General features: G+C 41.5%; 1 long non-coding RNA gene across 1 annotated transcript; it reads left to right on the top strand.

The window, feature by feature from the left end:
- The first annotated feature begins 1,368 nt into the window (after positions 1-1,368).
- LOC143809339 (uncharacterized) lies at positions 1,369-13,099 on the top strand. The gene is made up of 4 exons (XR_013222224.1): positions 1,369-1,540; positions 9,633-9,721; positions 12,282-12,342; positions 12,807-13,099. It is a non-coding gene; the product is annotated as an uncharacterized LOC143809339 (long non-coding RNA).
- Positions 13,100-20,610: the final 7,511 nt, after the last annotated feature.

Genomic DNA, 20,610 nt, shown 5'->3' with positions numbered 1-20,610 from the left:
CCTAGTTATAACAATGAATACCTGTTTCTGTATTTCCATGCAAACTGTACAACGTCTAATTTTTCCCAAGGTGGTACTGCTGTAGAATTGGACACCAGATTCCGTCATTGATTATAGCTGATCCTAACAACAGAACTCCCAGTGATAACGTGTCTCTTCTAACAAAAAGAGATTTTTTCAAGCAGATAACCACATTAAAGGGAGCATGTAATGTAAACAAACCGCAACTAACCTACAGATATGGGGTTAGTCTGCAGGTTGATAGCATTCTAATGCCATGTGGCTGCCACACTGAAGGACCAGCTGCAGGAATTAAATTAACTAAAGTTCTCCTAAAACTAAACTAAAACCTGCTGGCAGTCTCGGGCTTTCAGTCATACCAGTGCGGCCGACGTAGCTTCACTCACCACCCAACACATAGAAAAATATTTAGAATTGAGAGTCCTCAGTGAGAGTCCTCACTCAACACATAGTGAGTGGTGGCTGTAACCACCGGTACTGTCAACAGCCATCTCAACAGTGCATCAGTACAGAGCTGGATGTCAGTCACTACCAGGGGCACTATATACTGAGCGGGGACTGAAGCCATGCCAGCCGCGACTATAACTGAAAGCTGGAGGCTGCAGGGAGGAATAAAGTTAATTTCCTCCCTGCAGCCAGGCTTTCAGTGCGGCAGCCGTATAGCTTTAGAATTCTATTAACCTGTAGAATAACCCCATATCTGCAGGTTAATAGCATTTTGGGACATGACAGGTTTTCTTCAAAGGTAGAACTGTTTTCCAACAAATGAGTAAAGGATCATATTAAATCCTTAATTCAAGATTCACTAATTTAAAGTTTAGTAGAGATTGTCATCATTCTTCTGCTTTGCATATAGTCCCAGAAATGCAGAATGCTGTTTTATCTATCCAGCAAGTAATTTAACACTGAAGAACAAGCCGCCATCCCTGTGATATATGGACGTGTGATGCCTGTTTGTATAACAGTTTTGCCTGGAATATGCAATCTGTTTGCTATTTAGAATAGGACAGGGAAATGAAAAGTTCATCATGTTCTTTAAGACCCGACAGAAGGCAAGCCAGTCCAATGGGCAATGAACTAAATTAATGCTATTTATATAACTTGTGCAAGTACAAGAGTTTTTAAAACAATTTTGTGGAACTCAGTGTGTTTCCACAGCAACCGTCACATGTTTTCTTAGCGATTAGACTGCAATTAACTGAAGTTTTAATCCACAGATTGCTGTGTTCTTGTATCATTATCATTTACAATCATTAACCAAAAACATAAATGCTGAGGTCATTGGAAAAAAAGAAAAACAATGAAAATGAGACAAAAGTGTGAGCCAGCAGGGAACTTTAGGTTCTGCCTGTTTTCAGAGGAATATAATTACTTTTCAGCAGGACATTTGTTTTTATCTCATTTCTATAGGCACGTATAGCGCTGAGCTGCTTTAGCCGTAATTTTGACACAAGCCCTTCCCACATCCATGGCGTCACTGTCTGCAAAAACATTCGGCATGGAAGGAAGACGAGAATTGGTAAGGTCTATGCTGCTGAAATGTTCAACCTTTAAAGCTAATATTTGAATCGCTCACATTCACTCACATCTATTTCTGCTGATTTTATAAATACTGACTGATTATATTCTGCATATTTACTTAATAATAATAATTTACTTAATTCAATACACAAAACAATTTACACTTTTTCAACATTGTATAAGATTACTTTTATCTAGGACCATAGCACGGATCTAGTGGTGACACAGACAAAAATCACTCAATGCTGCTGCTAACTCACAACGTAAGTGAATGGTGTCAAATCGACTGCGAGAAGCAATTCTCAAACAAGTTTTATGATTTGTGTATTGCAATTGGGGAACCCTAGGGGTCATCGTGCAACCTCATTCATTCATATTATGCCGTGATATGGCAGCTGCACAAACTGATTTTTTAGCTGCACGACCTGTGTTGCTGTGTAACCCCAACCTTAAATATTTTAAGAAACGAGAATCATGTGATTTCTAATGCTCTCCTAATATACCTAGAGTGTATCTATCATTTCAATTTTTATTTCATAAATCAATAGTACACATGAAAATAAGAAGCTTTGTAATATTTCTTATCAGAGAAATCTGCTTCTTTCTCCTCCAGGACTGATCATTCATTTTCCAGATTCTCAATTCAATGGTAAAATCTGTATTCAGTGAAGACAGAATGTTGCATTACTGACATATGAGATGACAGTGTCATGCACAGTGTAGGACAGACTAAGTGCAACACAAACGGATAAGGGGAAGGGGGGCCCAATGCTAGGAAAGACGGTAATGGAGACCTCTAGGCAGATCTAATGTTACCCTGTTTGCCCTAAGAGACCCTAAATAGGTTCTGCTACTATCGCCGAGCAGTATACCTAGTCACTGTCAGACCCTAGCGGTAAGCCCTGCTTAGGGAAGGAAGGGGTTATGGCTGGTCAAACCCCACTAACACTTAAGACAGCTAATATACACAAAACAATGGGAAACTTAGCTTGAGTAGACTCAGACAGAAACACCGTTGTCCTTCAAACTCCAAAGAGGACGCTAGCCGACTGCTGCAGCTCCAAGCCTCAACAAGGAAGTGTAAATAGAAAATAACACCCACAACTCCCAACAGGAAAAAGGGTTTATTCAACTTCTTCTGCAGGAGTGTATCTCTCCCCTACCTCAGTGTTTGTTTACCTGTTTGATTGACAGTTCAGACCAATGGCATAATCACACCGCTGGCCCAAACTGTGCACTATCTGATGCTACTTGATTCTTTATCAGAGGAGCACAATGGCACTGAAGATGGATGGATCCAGCAATCTGGACAAATTCAGAGCAGTGCCTACCAGTGTTAATGGAAAGAGATTGAAAGCATTGTGTTCTTTGCCTAAAAGTTTGGCAGTGGTGCTAGTAAAATAAGTGACGAGCAATAAACAAATTAAAAACCCCTTAGATTTTCCCCATATGTGACATTTTAGTAATAAATAACTTGTTATGCAGTTCATCTAACATAACAATATAATTTTCTGAACTTCTACTAACCCTTTCACCCCGAAGCCTTTTTTCACCTTCCTGAATAGACTAATTTTTACAATTCTGACCACTGTCATTTTATGTGGTCATTAGTGTTGAGCATTCCGATGCTGCAAGTATCGGGTATCGGCCGATACTTGCTGTATCGGAATTCCGATACCGGGATTCCGATACTCTTGTGGTATCGGGTATCGGGTATCGCAACAACATTAATGTTAAAATGTGTAAAAGAGAGAATTAAAATAAAAAATATCGCTATACTCACCTCTCCGACGCAGCCGGGACTTCAGCGAGGGAACCGGCAGCGTTGTTTGTTTAAAATTCGCGCTATTACTTGGTTACGTGAATTCCCGGCTTGTGATTGGTCAGGTCGGCCACGTTGCCGGGACGCGGACCAATCACAGCAAGCCGTGACGAAATTACGTCACGGCTTGCTGTGATTGGTCCGCGTCCCGGCAATATGGCCGCCCTGACCAATCACAAGCCGTGACGTCACGGGAGGCTGGACACGCGCCCATTTTAAAATGAGCGCGTCCAGCCTCCCGGCTTGTGATTGGTTGACCGCGGCGCAACCAATCACAAGCCGTGACGTCACGGGAGGCTGGACACGCGCCCATTTTAAAATGAGCGCGTCCAGCCTCCCGGCTTGTGATTGGTTGACCGCGGCGCAACCAATCACAAGCCGTGACGTCACGGGAGGCTGGACACGCGCCCATTTTAAAATGAGCGCGTGTCCAGCCTCCCGTGACGTCACGGCTTGTGATTGGTCAGGGCGGCCATATTGCCGGGACGCGGACCAATCACAGCAAGCCGTGACGTAATTTCGTCACGGCTTGCTGTGATTGGTCCGCGTCCCGGCAACATGGCCGACCTGACCAATCACAAGCCGGGAATTCACGTAACCAAGTAATAGCGCGAATTTTAAACAAACAACGCTGCCGGTTCCCTCGCTGAAGTCCCGGCTGCGTCGGAGAGGTGAGTACAGCGATATTTTTTATTTTAATTCTTTCTTTTACACATTTATATGGTTCCCAGGGCCTGAAGGAGAGTTTCCTCTCCTTCAGACCCTGGGAACCATCAGGAATACCGTCCGATACATGAGTCCCATTGACTTGTATTGGTATCGGGTATCGGTATCGGATTGGATCCGATATTTTGCCGGTATCGGCCGATACTTTCCGATACCGATACTTTCAAGTATCGGACGGTATCGCTCAACACTAGTGGTCATAACTCTGGAATACTTCAATGGATTCCACTTATTCTGAGAATATTTTCTTGTGATATATTGTACTTAATGATAGTGGTAAAATTTATTTAATATGACTTGCGTTTATTTGTGAAAAAACAAAAATTTGACAAAAATTTTTCAATTTTTCAATTTTCAAATTTTTATGCCGTTAAATCAGAGAGTCATATCACACAAAATAGTTAATAAATAACATTTTCCACATGTCTACTTTTCATCAGCACAATATTTGAAACAACATTTTTTTTGTTAGGAAGTTATAAGGGTTAAAAGTTGACCAGCTATTTCTCATTTTTACAACAAAATTTGCAAAACCATTTTTTTTAGGAACCACCTCACATTTGAATTGACTTTGAGGGACCTATATGACAGAAATACCCAAAAGTGACATCATTCTAAAAATTGCACCCCTCATGGTACTCAAAATCACATTCAAGAAGTTTATTAACCCTTCAGATGCTTCACCGGAATTTTTGGAATGTGGAAGGAAAAAAATAAACATTTTACTTTTCTTTCACAAAAATTTCCTTTAGATATATATATTTTTTACTTTCACAAGGGTAACAGGAGAAATTGCTCCTTACAATTTGTTGCGCAATTTATCCTGAGTGCGCAGATACACCATATGTGGAGGAAAACAACTGTTTGGGTGCACAGCAGGCCTTGGAAGGGAAGGAGCACCATTTTACTTTTTGAATGTAACATTTGCTTGAATAATTAGCGGATGCTATGTTGCGTTTGGAGAGCCTGTGATGTACCCCAACAGTGGAAACCCCCCACAAATGACACCATTATGGAAAGTTAGTGAACTTATCTAGATGTGTATTGAGAACCTTGACCCCCCAGGTGCTTCACATTAGTTTATAATGTTAAGCCGTGAAAATAAAAAAAATCACATTTTTCCCGCAAAAATCTTTTTTTAGCTCCAAATTTTGTATTTTCTCAGAAATAACAGTAGAAAATGGACCCCAACATTTGTTGTGAAATTTCTCCTAAGTTCTCAGATACCCCATAGTATAGTTGAAAACTACTTTTGAGGCACAGAGCAAAGCTCAATAGGGAAGGAACACCATAACACAGTGCAAATTTTGCTGAACTTGTTTTAGCATGCCATGTTACATTGGCAGAGCCCCTGAGGTGCTAATACAGTAGAACCCTCCATAAGTGACCGCATTTTACAAACTAAACCTCTCAGTGAATTCATCTTGAGGTGCAGTGATTATATTGACAACACTGGTGTGTCCCAGACTTTTATACCATTGAGCAGTGAAGATAAAATAATTTATCATATGTACTCGTGCATAAGCCAAGTTTTTCAGCACATTTTTTTGTGGAGGGAGGGAGGGGGAGCAGCGGAGCAGTGGGTCAAAGGAGGCAGAAGCCTGCGGCTGTGGCTGTAACTGTGCCCGCTGATAAAGAGAAATGAATATTAATTTCTCTTATAGCAGCGCACAGTGACAGCCGCTGGCTTCCAGAAGACATCCTACTGACCCACCAGCATGCCCTCGCAGCATCTTTGTGGTCCCGTTGCCTTCACAGCATCTCGATGGTTCCGGCTTCCAGCAGCTCTTCCGGTGCGATCACGGGGCGCAGCTCATCAAGGTAATGAATATGCACGCATCTCCACTCTCATAGGCGCTGAGCGCATATTCATTACTTTAATGAGCGCCGCCATGTGATCGTTCAGCACAGGAAGAGCTGCAGGAAGCCAAAACCATCGAGATGCTGTGAAGGTGCCGGTACGACCGACATGCTGCGAAGGCACGCTGGAGGGTGAGGAGGATAGGGGATAAGGAGCCATGCATACCAGAACAGGATGGGGGAGCCATGCATAGCAGGACAGGGACTGGGGAACCATGCATAGCAGAACAAGGACTGGGGAGCCATGCATACCAGGATGGGATGGGGGAGCCATGCATAGCAGGATCGGGAGCGGGGAGCCATGCATAGCAGGACAAGGACCGAGGAGCCATTGATACAATGACAGGAACCAGGGAGCCATGCATACCATGACAGGGATGGGGGAGCCATGCATACTAGCACAGGGGTGAGGGGACAATGCATACCCAGCTTATACTTGATTCAATAAGCTTACACAGTTTCCGTGGCAAAATTAGGTGCCGTAGCTTATACTTGGGTCGGCTTATACTCGAGTATATACGGTACATTTTTACCACAAAGATTGTGTGTTAGCCCCAACTTTTACATTTTCATATGGTGAAATGCCTAAAAAGAGCATCAAAATGTGCCCCACAAGTTCTACTGAACATGGCAATTTCCAGTCAATTGATAATGCCTGCTAGCAGCATTCAAATTGTGATTAACAAATGAAAAATCAGGGGCTCTGTAAAAACAAAACCATGGTCAGGTAGACAAACAAAAAATTCATCCACAACTGCCAGGAAAATTGTTCGGGATGCAAAGAAAGACCCACAAATAACATCAGCTGAAATACAGGACTCTCTGAAAACTAGTGGTGTGGCTGTTTCAAGAAGCACAATAAGGAGGCACTTGAAGAAAAATGGTCTGCATGGTCTGCAGAAGAAAGTCATTACTGCACAAATGCCACAAAGTATGTCACCTACAATATGCAAAACTGCACAGAGACAAGCCTCAAAACTTCTGGAACAAGATAATTTGGAGCAATGAGGTCAAAATAGAACTTTTTGGTCACAACCATAAACGTTACATTTGGAGAGAGGTTAACAAGGCCTATGATGAAAGGAGCACCATTCCTACTGTAAAGCACAGAAGTGGATTGCTGAAGTTTTGTGGATGTGTGAGCTACAAAGGCACAGGAAACTTGGTCAAAGTTGAAGGAAAGATGAATGCAGCACGTTATCAGCAAATACTGGAGGCAATTTTGCAATCATTAGCCCGGAAACTGCGATTGGGTCATACTTGGATGTTCCAAAATGAGAATGATCCAAAACACAAGTCCACGTTGACCTGTCATTGGCTGCAGCAGAACAAAGTGAAGGTTCTTGAGTGGACATCTCAGTCTCCTGACCTCAATATTATTGAACCACTCTGGGGAGATCTCAAGCACGCAGTTCATGCTAGACAGCCCAGGAATTTACAGGAACTGGAGTCTTTTTGCCAAGAATAGTGGTCAACTTTACCATCTGAGAAAATAATGAATCTCATCCACAACTACCACAAAAAACTTCAAGCTGTCATTGATGTTAGAGGGGGCAATACACGGTATTAAGAAATGGGGTATGTAATCTTTTCATCAGGGTGATTTGGCTGTTTTAGGTTGTCAATATGATTTAAAAAGAGAAAACACAGTAGTTTGACAATAAATGGCTTCCCCCAACCACTAGCCATGAGTGGAGAAAAAGTTTGGTGTTATCATTCATATTCTCTGAAAAAAGAAAGCAAAAACTCTGCTGGGGTATGTAAACTTTTGAGCACAACTATATGTCATGTCCCAATCCTTTGTATTGATCAAACATGTATTATACATATACTATAAATGAGATCCCCTCCGAGACATCTTTTTTCTAAGATAAACAAGCCCAATTTATCCAAACTCTCATCACATGAGAGGCCTTCCATCCGTTGTAATAATCTAGTTGCCCGCCTTTGAACTGACTCTAAGGCTATGTTCCCACGGTCTGGAATGGCAGCGCTTTGGATGCAGCGGACACCAGCCCCTTCCAAAGCGCTGCCGACTTTTGTACGCGCGGTGATTCTGCATGTGTTCATTGAACACATGCGGAATCACCGCATCCTATACATAGAACGGTGCTATTTATCTAGCAGAGACTGAGCGTCTCCGCAAAATAAATAGACATGCTAAGGTCTGTAAAGACGTGCCGCATGTCCGTATATGCAGGTTTGCCACCTGCGTCTTTGTACGCGTAGCGGATATGGGATTTAATAAAATCCCCTCCACCATGCTGTTAACATCCATCTGGACGCTGCGGATTGGATGCTGCGGCTGTACACAGCGTCCATTCCGCAGCAAATACGGCACGTGGAAACATACCCTTACTTTGGAATATCCTTTTTAAAATGTGGAGCCCAAAACTGAATCTCATATTCTAGATGTGTCCTCACCAGCTATTTATAGAGGGGTAACAATTCATTAGGATCACAAGATTTTATCTCTCTTTTTTATACACCCTATAATCTTGTTTGCTTTTGTAGCTGCTGCCTGACGTTGAGTACTGCTGCTCGGCTTACTTGTAACCAGAATACTTGGAACCACATCTCCTGTTCTGTAGTGCCCAGTATGCTTCCAGTTATTGTATATGCAGTAATAGGATTACGCCGTCCTAGGTGCATTACTCTACATTTATCAACATTAAATCTCATTTGCCAAGTATTTGTCCATTCTATCATCTTATCCAGACTTTTTTAAATATTGCACTATCAATGTCAGTTTTAAATATTTTACATAGTTTGGTGTCGTCATTAAAAACTAATATTTTATTCTCAATCCCATCCACAAGGTATTGCTATTTCTAAAACATTTTAATGATTTTTTTTAGACCAACAGCCACTTTAAATAAGAGCAGCACTAGCAATTACAGGTCGGGTATAGCAAAGCCCCCCAGGTAGCTACCAAACCTTAAGTAGATATTCAGAGATTGGAGGCTGCCTATAGATATCTATCTATCTATCTATCTATCTATCTATCTATCTATCTATCTATCTATCTATCTATATGTAACCTATCTGTCTGTGCTGACCATGAGCAGGCTGGTATACTAATTGTGTGATACCTATGGGTCGGCCATTAGGGGCGGGATGCCATTGTTCCACCCTACATGTGATTTGTTTAGTTGAGCATTTCAGTCCTGGGATTTCTGTGAAAGCTGTAATTGAGGAAACAGTTATGGTTACTATAGAAACAAGAGCTTCTCAATTGAATTAGATGTGATGGCGTACACTATCCGACGTTACAATATACCTTTACATTATTAGTCCTGTACGAGACATAACCGGTATATGCTTGGTAAACTTTAGCTGCACAGGCCGCTTTCTATGGAATAGGATGGACCCGCTATCGCAGACATTTCTAAAGGCAGCAACAATTCAAAGTAACGGATGATGAGGTATTGCTTACATTGCAGACCCATCATAACGTAAAACCTGCATCTACATATGCAGAAGTTGTTCCACAAGATCTGAAGTTAGCTGATTACTGGACTTGATTGTTAATCTGAAGTAAAATAAATAAATGCCATAGATTCAATGTGTAAAATGGAAACAATATATTATACAGCGCAGGAGACATGTGCAACAGATGTGGAATTACGGGCTTGGTTGTATCTGTTAGTTAAAGTGCCATTTCCTCTCTATGTGTCGGCAGGACTGTTGTCCAGACTCTGACTTCTACCCAAGTTACAGCCCTACTAAGAGTAATACCAGAGCGCCCCCTCATGGAGTGACCAGTGACATGTAAGTACGAAATCCTTCAGAAGAAGATTGGTTGATTATATTTCTGTGGGAAGAAAACTGATAAAAAGGAAAATCACACAGTCGTACAAATCCTTCAGAATAGATTTCTACTTTAGGCAGAAGTCTTGACATTCAGTTTAGGCTTTTATTTGGATGAAATATTTGTGCAGAATTTATTTTCATCTATGAAAGATTATGTCACTCATGTATATAGTTAAATAGAATATTGAAATGTGAAATATATTTTAGGCCTAAGGAACTTTTCACATTTCTGTCATGGATATTTTATAATATGCGGCATGAAATTGGCAACAAAACAATTTTCTGACATTACTTTCTCAGGACTCTTTTTTACACTTCTATTATACTGTATATTATTCTCTTGAAAGCATAATGCCTAAATGTATCTAGATTGAAATATATCAGGATGGAACCTAGACAATCATGGATGATATTTGTTGAAAACCAAGAAAAAAATGCATCAGTAGCTGCCAAAATGTTACCTTGACTTCTTCCTTATACAAAAATACAACTTCAAGATCCTTGTGTAATTTATACCACAGCCATACTAATGCTGCAGTATGCGTCATTTTTGATACTAGTATCTTGGGATTGGCTCAGGCAGGCTCGGACTGACCTACAGGGGAGAAGGTCATTTCCCCGGTGGGTTCCTGTGAATAAGTGATAAATGATAATACACTTGATTCTGTATTTACAGATAAAGGCATCATCTGATCATTTCTTTAGTTAACTGATCTGGTTAAGATAACTTAAAAGCATTATTAGATGGGTGTGCTAGGGTCAGATTATTTTTACATGTAGCTGAACGTTTGGCCCCTAGATTCAATGTTACTGCTGGGCTCTTGCCTCCTCAGTCCAAAACTGTGCTCAGGTATCAAAACCCAGGTGTGACTGTTACCCCTGCATCCACTACAGTTATGTCACTGACTATGTGTAGTCTATTGTTCATTGCAATGTGAATTATGTTACTGAGCCCAGTATCTGCTAAATCACATTGTACAGGCTCTCTACTATATATAGTCTTATGGAATTAAGGGGATGAGGGAGTCTAGCCAATATAATTTTAACTGGGTGCTTTTTCATCTTTTGGAATAACTTTCCAATAATACCATTATAAATGGTCTAATAGTATATATATATATATATATATATATATATATATATATATATATATATATATATACATATATATATATATATGATTGATTATGTATTATTCTATTTAATGCTTTTTTTAAAAAAGATTTACCATGTACTAGTAGTTGGATAGATATACCAATAGACGAATACATAGGTAAATGAGACAATATAAATATACTTAGATAATTAAGTAATAGACCTACAGGGATTGCCCCACTAACAAAGTACATTTGACACACAGATCTACATCTCTGGACCAGATATCACCTCCCTACTAACCAGAATCCCTCAATGTCTGTCCGCTGTTTCATCCTTCTTCTCTTCTAGATTTCTAAAACTTAACATAGACAAAACAGAATTCATCATCTTTCCCCCATCTCACGCGACCCCCCCAACGGACCTATCCATTACAGTAAATGGCTGCCCACTCTCCCCAGTCCCACAAGCTCACTGCCTTGGGGTAATCCTTGACACTGATCTCTCTTTCAAACCACATATCCAAGCCTTTTCCACTTCCTGCCGACTTCAACTCAAAAATATTTCACGGATCCTAAACCAAGGATCTGCAAAAACCCTAGTCCATGCCCTCATCATCTCCCGCCTTGACTACTGCAACCTCATGCTCTGTGGCCTCCCCTCGAACACTCTTGCACCCCTTCAATCTATTCTAAACTCTGCTGCCCCAATAACCCACCTGTCCCCCATTATTCCCCGGCCTCTCCCCTCTGTCAATTCTTTTACTGGATCCCCATTGCCCAGAGACTCCAGTACAAAACCCTAACCATGGCATACAAAGCCATCCACAACCTGTCTCCTCCATACATCTGTGACCTCATTTCCCGGTACTTACCTGCATGCAACCTCCGATCCTCACAAGATCTCCTTCTCTACTCCCCTCTTATCTCCTCTTCCCACAATCGCATACAAAATTTCTCTTGCGCATCACCCCATACTCTGGAACTCTCTACCCCAACATATCAGACTCTCACCTACCATTGAAACCTTCAAAAAGAACCTGAAGACCTACCTCTTCCGACAAGCCTACAACATGCAGTAACCACCGATTGACAAAACTGCTGCATGACCAGTTATGCCCTCGCCTACTGTATTCTCACCCATCCCTTGTAGATTGTGAGCCCTCGCGGGCAGGGTCCTCTCTCCTCCTATACTAGTCGTGACTTGTATTGTTTAAGATTATTGTACTTGTTTTTATCTGCATACCCCTCCTCATATGTAAAGCGCCATGGAATAAATGGCGCTATAATAATAAATACAAATACTTACATTTTAATCAATAGATCTTGGACTAATAATAATTTCCACAATTGGATGTGTTAAATAAAAATATTCCTGTGCTGAGATAATCTTATAACTGTGCCCCTGTCTAATCAAACCACAGCTTCTGGGCAGGGGAGGATGCAAAAGAGTATAAAGACAGCCAATGAAGTAGCATGTTTATGGTGAGTGTTGACGTGTTCTCTTTCTATTGGACTTATACCTTAATATTTTACCTTAATGTGGTCTTTGTATCTTTGTACGTCCTTTACTGGGTAAAGTCTGGACAGCTTTGGTATTACTCTATCTCATGAGTAGCTGTCTATCTAGATGAGCCAAGTCCAAAACAATGCTAATTCCCCTTTAAGTGGATATGCGTTTTGTTGTAGCACAAGTTGTCACAGAATATAGGATAATAATCGTAATCAATCATATGATTACAATTATTTTTGTACATGGCTATTTATCAGCAGGAAGTTTAGGAACAAGGAAATTTAATACAGGCCAATAACAGTTCAAAGTGAATCAGACTCCTTATCAGATGGCTAATTTTGCAAAAATATAATAAATGAATCAGAACACTGGGGTAATAACCTCAGGCAAGTGATATATTTTCTTTTTTCCCATCTCTTGACAATTTTCCTGGCAGGACGATGTGATTTCATGAACATCCCTTACTCATCCAGCCTCCAGGCGGTGCACATACCACCCAAGATCTGTCCTCAGGGGTGAGAAGCTGCCTTTTCTCTGAGTTCATGCCATGTTCCTTAGTCACCCTACAGATGATTTACCTGATCTGTCAAACAACTTGGCTTTCTCAGAAAGGCCCTTTCTGCGCAGTAACATATGCGAGACATGTCTGTATGTGAACAGTATAGATAATGATGCTCCTTGCAATGTTTGTCTCTCCTTAAACAGGATGTACATTCCAAAGTATGTCTCCTGTCGAAACATATCTCAACAAATATGTATTTAACCTCGCAGAATAAACAAATTAATAAAATACATAATTTGTTTGGGTGCTTTTTATCTGTCAGCACATATAAGCAAGGTCAAGTGATTCTTCGGAAAGAAATAAAGCAAAATGATGTCACTTCAAAAATATCCGTTTCACAACCAGATGGGAAATTTAGCTTCAGCTGAAGGAAAAGCTTAAAGATGCCTGTAAGAGAATGTACAGTATATACTGTATGCTTATCTGTACCGAGATGATGGTGGTACTGGTTATATTATAACAATATGGCTATGTGATGATGTACGGTAATCATGCTAAATAATGACTTCATACATACTTTTCTATAACATAATTATGAGGGACATAGACAAAAGGGGGGGTGTCGCATAAGGAGCAGTCACATCTTTATTCTTTTAAGACAAAGAAAAATATCAACAATTAAGAAATTAAAACACAACCCTTTTTCTCATAATAAGTGCACGATGTAAAGAAAAAAAAATCATTTTTTATACTCTTCCGCGTTGGCATAAATCCAATATTAAGACCTGTACATGCCACCAGAATACAGTTGTTGGTTACCATCAGTTATTATCAACCTGCCCCTAGCCAGATAGATTAAGGTCCCTTTTTCATTGATAAGGCTATGTTTGCACTAAAGAGATCATAAAGTGGTTCAATGCAGTCCAAGGAAATTTCTGAGAATTATACATGTATTTTCCTAGGCGTTTAGGGGCTGCGTCCCTGCATGATGTTTTTTTCCTTGACATGAAAATAAAATATTGAAGATTTTTATGAAGAGACGCCTGGTGCTGGAACTTTTTTCTCCTTTTTTGCTATTGCTAATGAGTGGTATCCAGCCACTTTTTTCTGGCACCTGGGTTCATCACGATTCCGGTGAGGCACCACTAATCGCTTTCCCTGTTTCCAGTATGATGTTGAAGATGGAGAGACACCGCTGGAACAATGATATGTGAGTATAGCAAGTTTTATTATGTTTATCCAGTGCAAGCCGATAGAATAAAAAATGTATTAACTGAAGACCCCTTTAAAGGGACCTCATGTTTCCCTCTCTTTTCTTCACAACTACATCAAAGTTATAAACCTGTGGCTATTAGTGAATTATTGTAAGTTGTTCTATCTAGTAGTAGCATAAGGTCGCATTCATAAGGCCACTGTTTATGGTCACCTGACAGCTCCAAAATGGCTACCACAAACAGGATTGCAGATCCTAGCTACTTTGTTTTGCTGATCCAAGGCGTTGCCCTGGCCTTCACCCTTTACAGGGATCTGGACTTACACTGGGACCTCTAGGTTGGGCCATGTTGTCAGCTGCTGTTTGGTGGTGCAAGATGGCAAGAAGAATAGTCAGACATCTGGGTCATAATCAGAAGGTACGGGTGGGTAAAAAGTCGTAACGCAAGGAGAAAAGTCAATAAATTAGCCAAGGTCTGGGAACGGGAGTAATCAGAACAGACAAACAGGAGCACAGTGCAGCCACATAAACCAGGACAGTCTAACTCTGCAGCTGCCATGTGTCTTACATTCTGACTTTATTGCTCTTGCCAGTGACTGGCTTCGATGTTCGTATGTCCGTACGGAACATCAGAACATCATTGCAATCTGTAAGTAGAGATTGGTGCTCCACAATTCAGGAGGCTTCGGTGCGGAAGGGATTTTTACATATGGGCACTGTATGAGCTTGCCATCATTTGTATATCTGAGCAGCTGCTAAAAAAATCTATTTTAGGTAAGAAAACATGTAGATATGGCAGCTTCTTAGTTATAGGATATCCTAACTTTACATGGTAATGTTATCTGACATCTGACACAATGAGTATGTCTCAAAACATCGTAATTTTGTCAAACAAAAAACTGTCCTGACAACTTCCTTTCTGCAGTAGTGAGTAACACAGTTTGGTGTTTGGGCAGGATTTGTAGCTTCTGGCATGATACCATCTTGGCAAATAAAGGGTTTAAAGGGAAATAGTGCCAGTTTCACTCTAAGTGCCTGGCATCCTCACTACTATGGCAGGGGACATTCCTCCATCTCAGCTGGAGTTACCATAGGTACAGCCACCTCTTTCACGCAGATGAAGATCAGAGGTGAATGTCTGCCCACTAGATTAATAAGCACTTTGAGGCAGCTCATGAAATGAGAGGAGTCAATTATCTCAGGCATTAGAATTGTTTCTGAATGAAAAATGTTCTGTGCATAGAGGGAAAAAAATGTCAGGAGTAACCAAATATTAGTAATCTCACAGCACATAACATTCCTCAGAAAGTCTATAATATGTATGAAAATCTAAAAGCCGGACATATAATAATTCAATATATACGTAATGCAAATGCAGTATTTATACATATAGAACATAGGCATTAAGTGACCCACAATCTAGATCTGTGTCTACTGTATATACAGACATGGCCGAAAGTGTTGGTCTCCTTGAGATTGTTAGAGAAAATGAAGTATTTCTCTCAAACAATTATTGCAGTTACACATTGTTAAGGCTAGCGGAACGCACCGAGTAAATATAAATGTTTTATTGAAGTAGATGCGTTCGCAGCCCGGGGTCCACCGTGCAGGAGAACCTGCTGCTGGTAAACGGTGGCACTATATGGCGGTATGAACTAGCTCTGTTAGTTTCACAGAGTAGCCGAGAAAGCAAAGCTCCTGTTTGACTTCACAGAGGCACAGGCTAACTACCCAAAAGAGAGCAGTCAGTGGTCATGCATGCACACATAACTCCTCGCCGGAGGTGCCAGCATTCTAAGGGCTTATTTCGGCCAGGTCCCTGAATACATACACACACAATCTCCTTGCCGGAGGTGCCAGCGTTCTAGGGGCTTATTTCAGCCGGGTCCCTGAACACACACTCACATGACCACACTGGCACAAAGCACATAACTTTAGAAAGACACTAGCGCATGGCCGTGCGGCCATGCGAGCCTTAAATAGTTGCAGCACGTACAGGACCTTCCTAGGAAGACCAATGAAAGGCTTCTACAGAGCCTGCGCACCTACAGGACCTTCCTAGATGGACCGATAGATTAGACTGCAGTATCTGAACATGTGACCCTCGGTCTCCACTGAGAGATCTTACCCTGGGCATGCTCAGAACGGGAAAAGCAGGACTTAGTCCCAGAAGCGTCTGCTCGCCGCTGCCCAACACTGGCTTCAATGGCAGAAGCAGGAGAAGCAGCAGTAACTCTTTGTACAGAGTCAGCCTGAGCGAGACGCTGGGACCGACGTCTCCGCTGAGCAGGCTCCACTGTGGTAGGAGAAGAATGGGAGACTGCAGCGGAGATGGCCCGAGATTCCCCCTGTGCAGAGGGGGAAACTCGACCCCTAACACACGTTTTGTTATACACTTGTTTATTTCCTTTGTGTGTATTGGAACAACATTAAAAAGCTGAGAAAAAAAAGCAAATTGGACATAATTTCACACAAAACCCCCAAAATGGGCAGGACAAAATGGTTGACACCTTTCCAAAATTGTGGGCAAACAACTTTATTTCAAGTATGTGATGCTTATTCAAACTCACCTGTGGCAAGTAACAGATGTGAGCAAAATGAAAATCACATCTGACTCCAGATAAAAGGGACAAGTTGACTCAGTCTTTCCATTTTGTGTTTGTGTGTTCCACACTAAGCATGGAGAACAGAAAGAGGAGAAGAGAACTGTCTGGGGACTAGAAAACCAAAACTATTGAACAATATCAACAATCTCAAGGTTACGAGTCCATCTCCAGAGATCTTGATGATTCTTTTCCACAGTGCGCAACATAATCAAGAAGTTTGGTGGATAAGCAGCCCCAACCAAGTTACAAAGTATTTCAATATGTCCTGCAGGCTCAGCGTGCATCAGTGTCAGCGTGAACTATCTGTTGTCATTTGAATTAAATGAAATATTATGGCAGGAGACCCAGGAGGACCCCACTGCTGACACAGAGACATAAAAAAGCTAGACTGCAGTTTGCCAAAATATATGCAAATAAGCCAAAATTCTTCAGGGAAAGCGTCTTGTGACAGATGAGACCAAGTTTGGCAAAGCACATCATTCTACTGTTTACCGAAAATGGAAAGATGCCTACATGGAAAAGACTACAGTACCTACAGTCAAATATGGTGGAGGTTCAAACATGTTTTGGGGTTGTTTTGCTGCATGTGGCAGCAATGAGTCTGGATTTAAATACCATTGAACAGCTGTGGACAGATCTTACAATTGCTGTTGGGAGAATGCACCCTTCAATATGAGAGACCTGGAGCAGTTTGCCAAAGAAGAGTGGTCCAAAATAACACTTGAGAGCTGTAGGAAGCTTGCTGATGGTTATAGGAAGTGATTGATTGCAGTTATTTATTCCAAAGAATGTGCAACCAAATATTAAGTTGAGGTTGCCAACAATTTTGTCCGGCCCATTTTGGGGTTTTTGTGTGAAATTATGTCCAATTTGCCTTCTTTTCTTTGTTTTTTTGTGTTGTTGCAATATACACAAAGCAAATAAACATGTGTATAACAAAACATGCGTAATTGCAATAATTTTCTGGGAGCAATACTTCATTTTCTGGAACAATTTCAAGGGTGCTAACACTTTCGGCCATGACTGTATAACCTCCTCCAGAGTTGCAGTACCCAGTAACAACCACTACATGGTGAACTGAGCTGCACTGTCCCAGCTCTATTCACTGTGTATATCCAGCCATCTCAAAAAACAGAAAGCAGTTGATCAGTTAGGTTGCGAGTGTGTAAGGATAGTTCCTCACTAGGATTAGCCCGGGAAAATCTTTTAAAAATCATAATCTGGAAGCCTTAAAATGGATGCAACTGGTAGATGAGTCTAGTTACATGTTCTTTCATCAACAACCATGTTTAAAACTACAGAATTATACTGTTCATGGAGAAAACTACAACAATGAGGAGGTGGCACTTCACAGACATTGGGACTGATCCACTATTTACAGCACAATTGTAAAAACAGCAAGTGGCAAATCCGTTCAAACTTCTCTACTTGTGCAAAATGTAATAATCCCATTGATAAAATGAACATGTGCAATCCCATATGCTTTCCTTACAGAGGCGATGTGTGAATACGGAGACAAAGTTCCTAGATTCCAGGGCATCAATCAGTATTAGATTTGGATAAAATGTACAATTACCACAACAGGACATCAAAGTTATTTTTTTCTACCTGGAAGTTGTTATGTGTATGTTAAGGATTTGAAGTAAATGCCAAAATTACTGCACTAAATTCCAGCTCATGGAAACAGTTGATCAGTTACATGTGGATAAAAAGCACCATCAATCACATGTTCTTGGATTTGTACATTCATGTGACATACAGACTTCCAGAATCCAACCCAAACGTTGCTTGGTCCTGATTTTAATTTAGTAGAACTTGGCTGTACTCTGTGAAATAGGGAGATAATATTGAAAAACACATTCAGTCCTGTATATTTGTCTCTTAGGAAGTATAGAAAAAATGTCCCATAAAATTATATGTAAGAGAGACATTGTGAGACATCTCATAACCGGAGTACAATTTAGGTCTCTTCAAAATATGGCAAAGCAAAGCAAACCTCATTGCATTGGGTGGAGTGTCACATTAATGCTCCATCAGGAAGATGTGCTTCAAAAAAGCATGATGCATTTTGGTCTTTATTGTGTCATTTGCTAAGCCTAAAGGAAATGCTGTGCAGTGCTGGGAATCAAGGATGGCAGAAGGTAGCAAAAGGACTGGGAGAGGACTGAGCAGGTGGCAAGAAGGTGAGGAACATAGAGGTACATTCAGTGTGACGAACAAGGTTGTGACATGCAACATCTTCTGATTTCTGTGATGTGATATTCATGTCACCCACAAAGGATGATATCATCTTCGCTTACTCTTATGGCCAGGTAAATGTATGGGAAAACCTATATATTACAACTAGAGAAGAACCTATCAGACAAAATTTGAATTCACCAAATCATGCAGATATTAAAGGGAACCTACCACCCCGTTTTTTAAAAATTAGATAAAAATAGTGTGAAATAGGGGCAGAGCTGGGCTTTACATTAGGGCCTTTTCGGTGCCTTTACACCCCCGTTAGGCTGCCCAAATACCTTTGTGAAGTGGCCGTTTTCTGCTGTCACTCAAGTGGGTCAGGTCGGATGGGCGTGGTCACAGCGCTGTTTGTCCCCCAGGATCCTGCTCATCATTACGTTGGTGGCGTAGTGGTGTGCGCATGTCCAAAGAAGATCCACTGCCCAGGAGATGAATAACGGCGCGGTCTTCGCTATTCAGCCGTTTACCGGTGGGCGCGGCCATCTTTCCTGTGGCCGCGCCTGCGCAGATGGAGCGCTCTGCTGCCCGGGACTTCAGGAAAATGGCCGCCGCGATCTCCATCTGCGCACGCGCGGAATCCCGCGGCCATTTTCCTGAAGTCCCGGGCAGCAGAGCGCTCCATCTGCGCAGGCGCGGCCACAGGAAAGATGGCCGCGCCCACCGGTAAACGGCTGAATAGCGAAGACCGCGCCGTTATTCATCTCCTGGGCAGTGGATCTTCTTTGGACATGCGCACACCACTACGCCACCAACGTAATGATGAGCAGGATCCTGGGGGACAAACAGCGCTGTGACCACGCCCATCCGACCTGACCCACTTGAGTGACAGCAGAAAACGGCCACTTCACTAAGGTATTTGGGCAGCCTAACGGGGGTGTAAAGGCACCGAAAAGGCCCTAATGTAAAGCCCAGCTCTGCCCCTATTTCACATTATTTTTATCTAATTTTTTAAAAACGGGGTGGTAGGTTCCCTTTAATGTGAGATTTGATTCACAGTGAAGTTATTCTCTGAGACTTAAATATTTCCTTAATATGCTCAGTGGTCTCTACAGACCTTATGGCATAATAAATGAGAGATGTAAAAAAAGCAAATACAGTACCTAAGTGCTCAGCTCTCCGGTAACTCCACTGCTAACCCCACCATCTGGACCTCAGGGTCTCTTCTTTCTGCCATTGCTTCCTGCGTTGCGCATCTCTGGTGCGCTTACTCTATAACAGGACTTCAGCAATGATCAGATCTCGAACATTCCTGTACTATGTTAAATTGTGTTGTCATAACATCCCGATATGTGCCTTGACCTTAAGATATGCAGTGGCCACCGAGGCCTGTTTGCAGCTAGAGGTCCAACCACTTCTAAAATAAAGACACCAGAGATGCAGAAAGAAGAGGCCCTGAGGACCAGGAGCAGTTTTGTGGCCAGAGAGGCGAGAACAGAAGTGAATTTTAGTGTTTCTTTTACCATTTGCCTTTCAGGGTTTGGTAAAATGCAAAAAATCTGTATTCTGGAGATTATTTGAAAAATTGATTACAATGGCATTGGATTTTGTGCATCTAGATTGATGCTACAACTGTGTGAGCCTCAGTATATTGTGGTGGTGGTTGTCTACTAATGAGGTCCTGTGTAAGTGGAATAAAAGTTGTGTGTGCAGGAGTTGCATTTTAGAGATTATTATTAAT

This window comes from Ranitomeya variabilis, chromosome 2, assembly GCF_051348905.1.
Source record: "Ranitomeya variabilis isolate aRanVar5 chromosome 2, aRanVar5.hap1, whole genome shotgun sequence".
Lineage (NCBI taxonomy): Eukaryota > Metazoa > Chordata > Amphibia > Anura > Dendrobatidae > Ranitomeya > Ranitomeya variabilis.
Note: the sequence above shows the minus strand (reverse complement) of the source record. Positions and strands in the feature narration are given on the sequence as shown.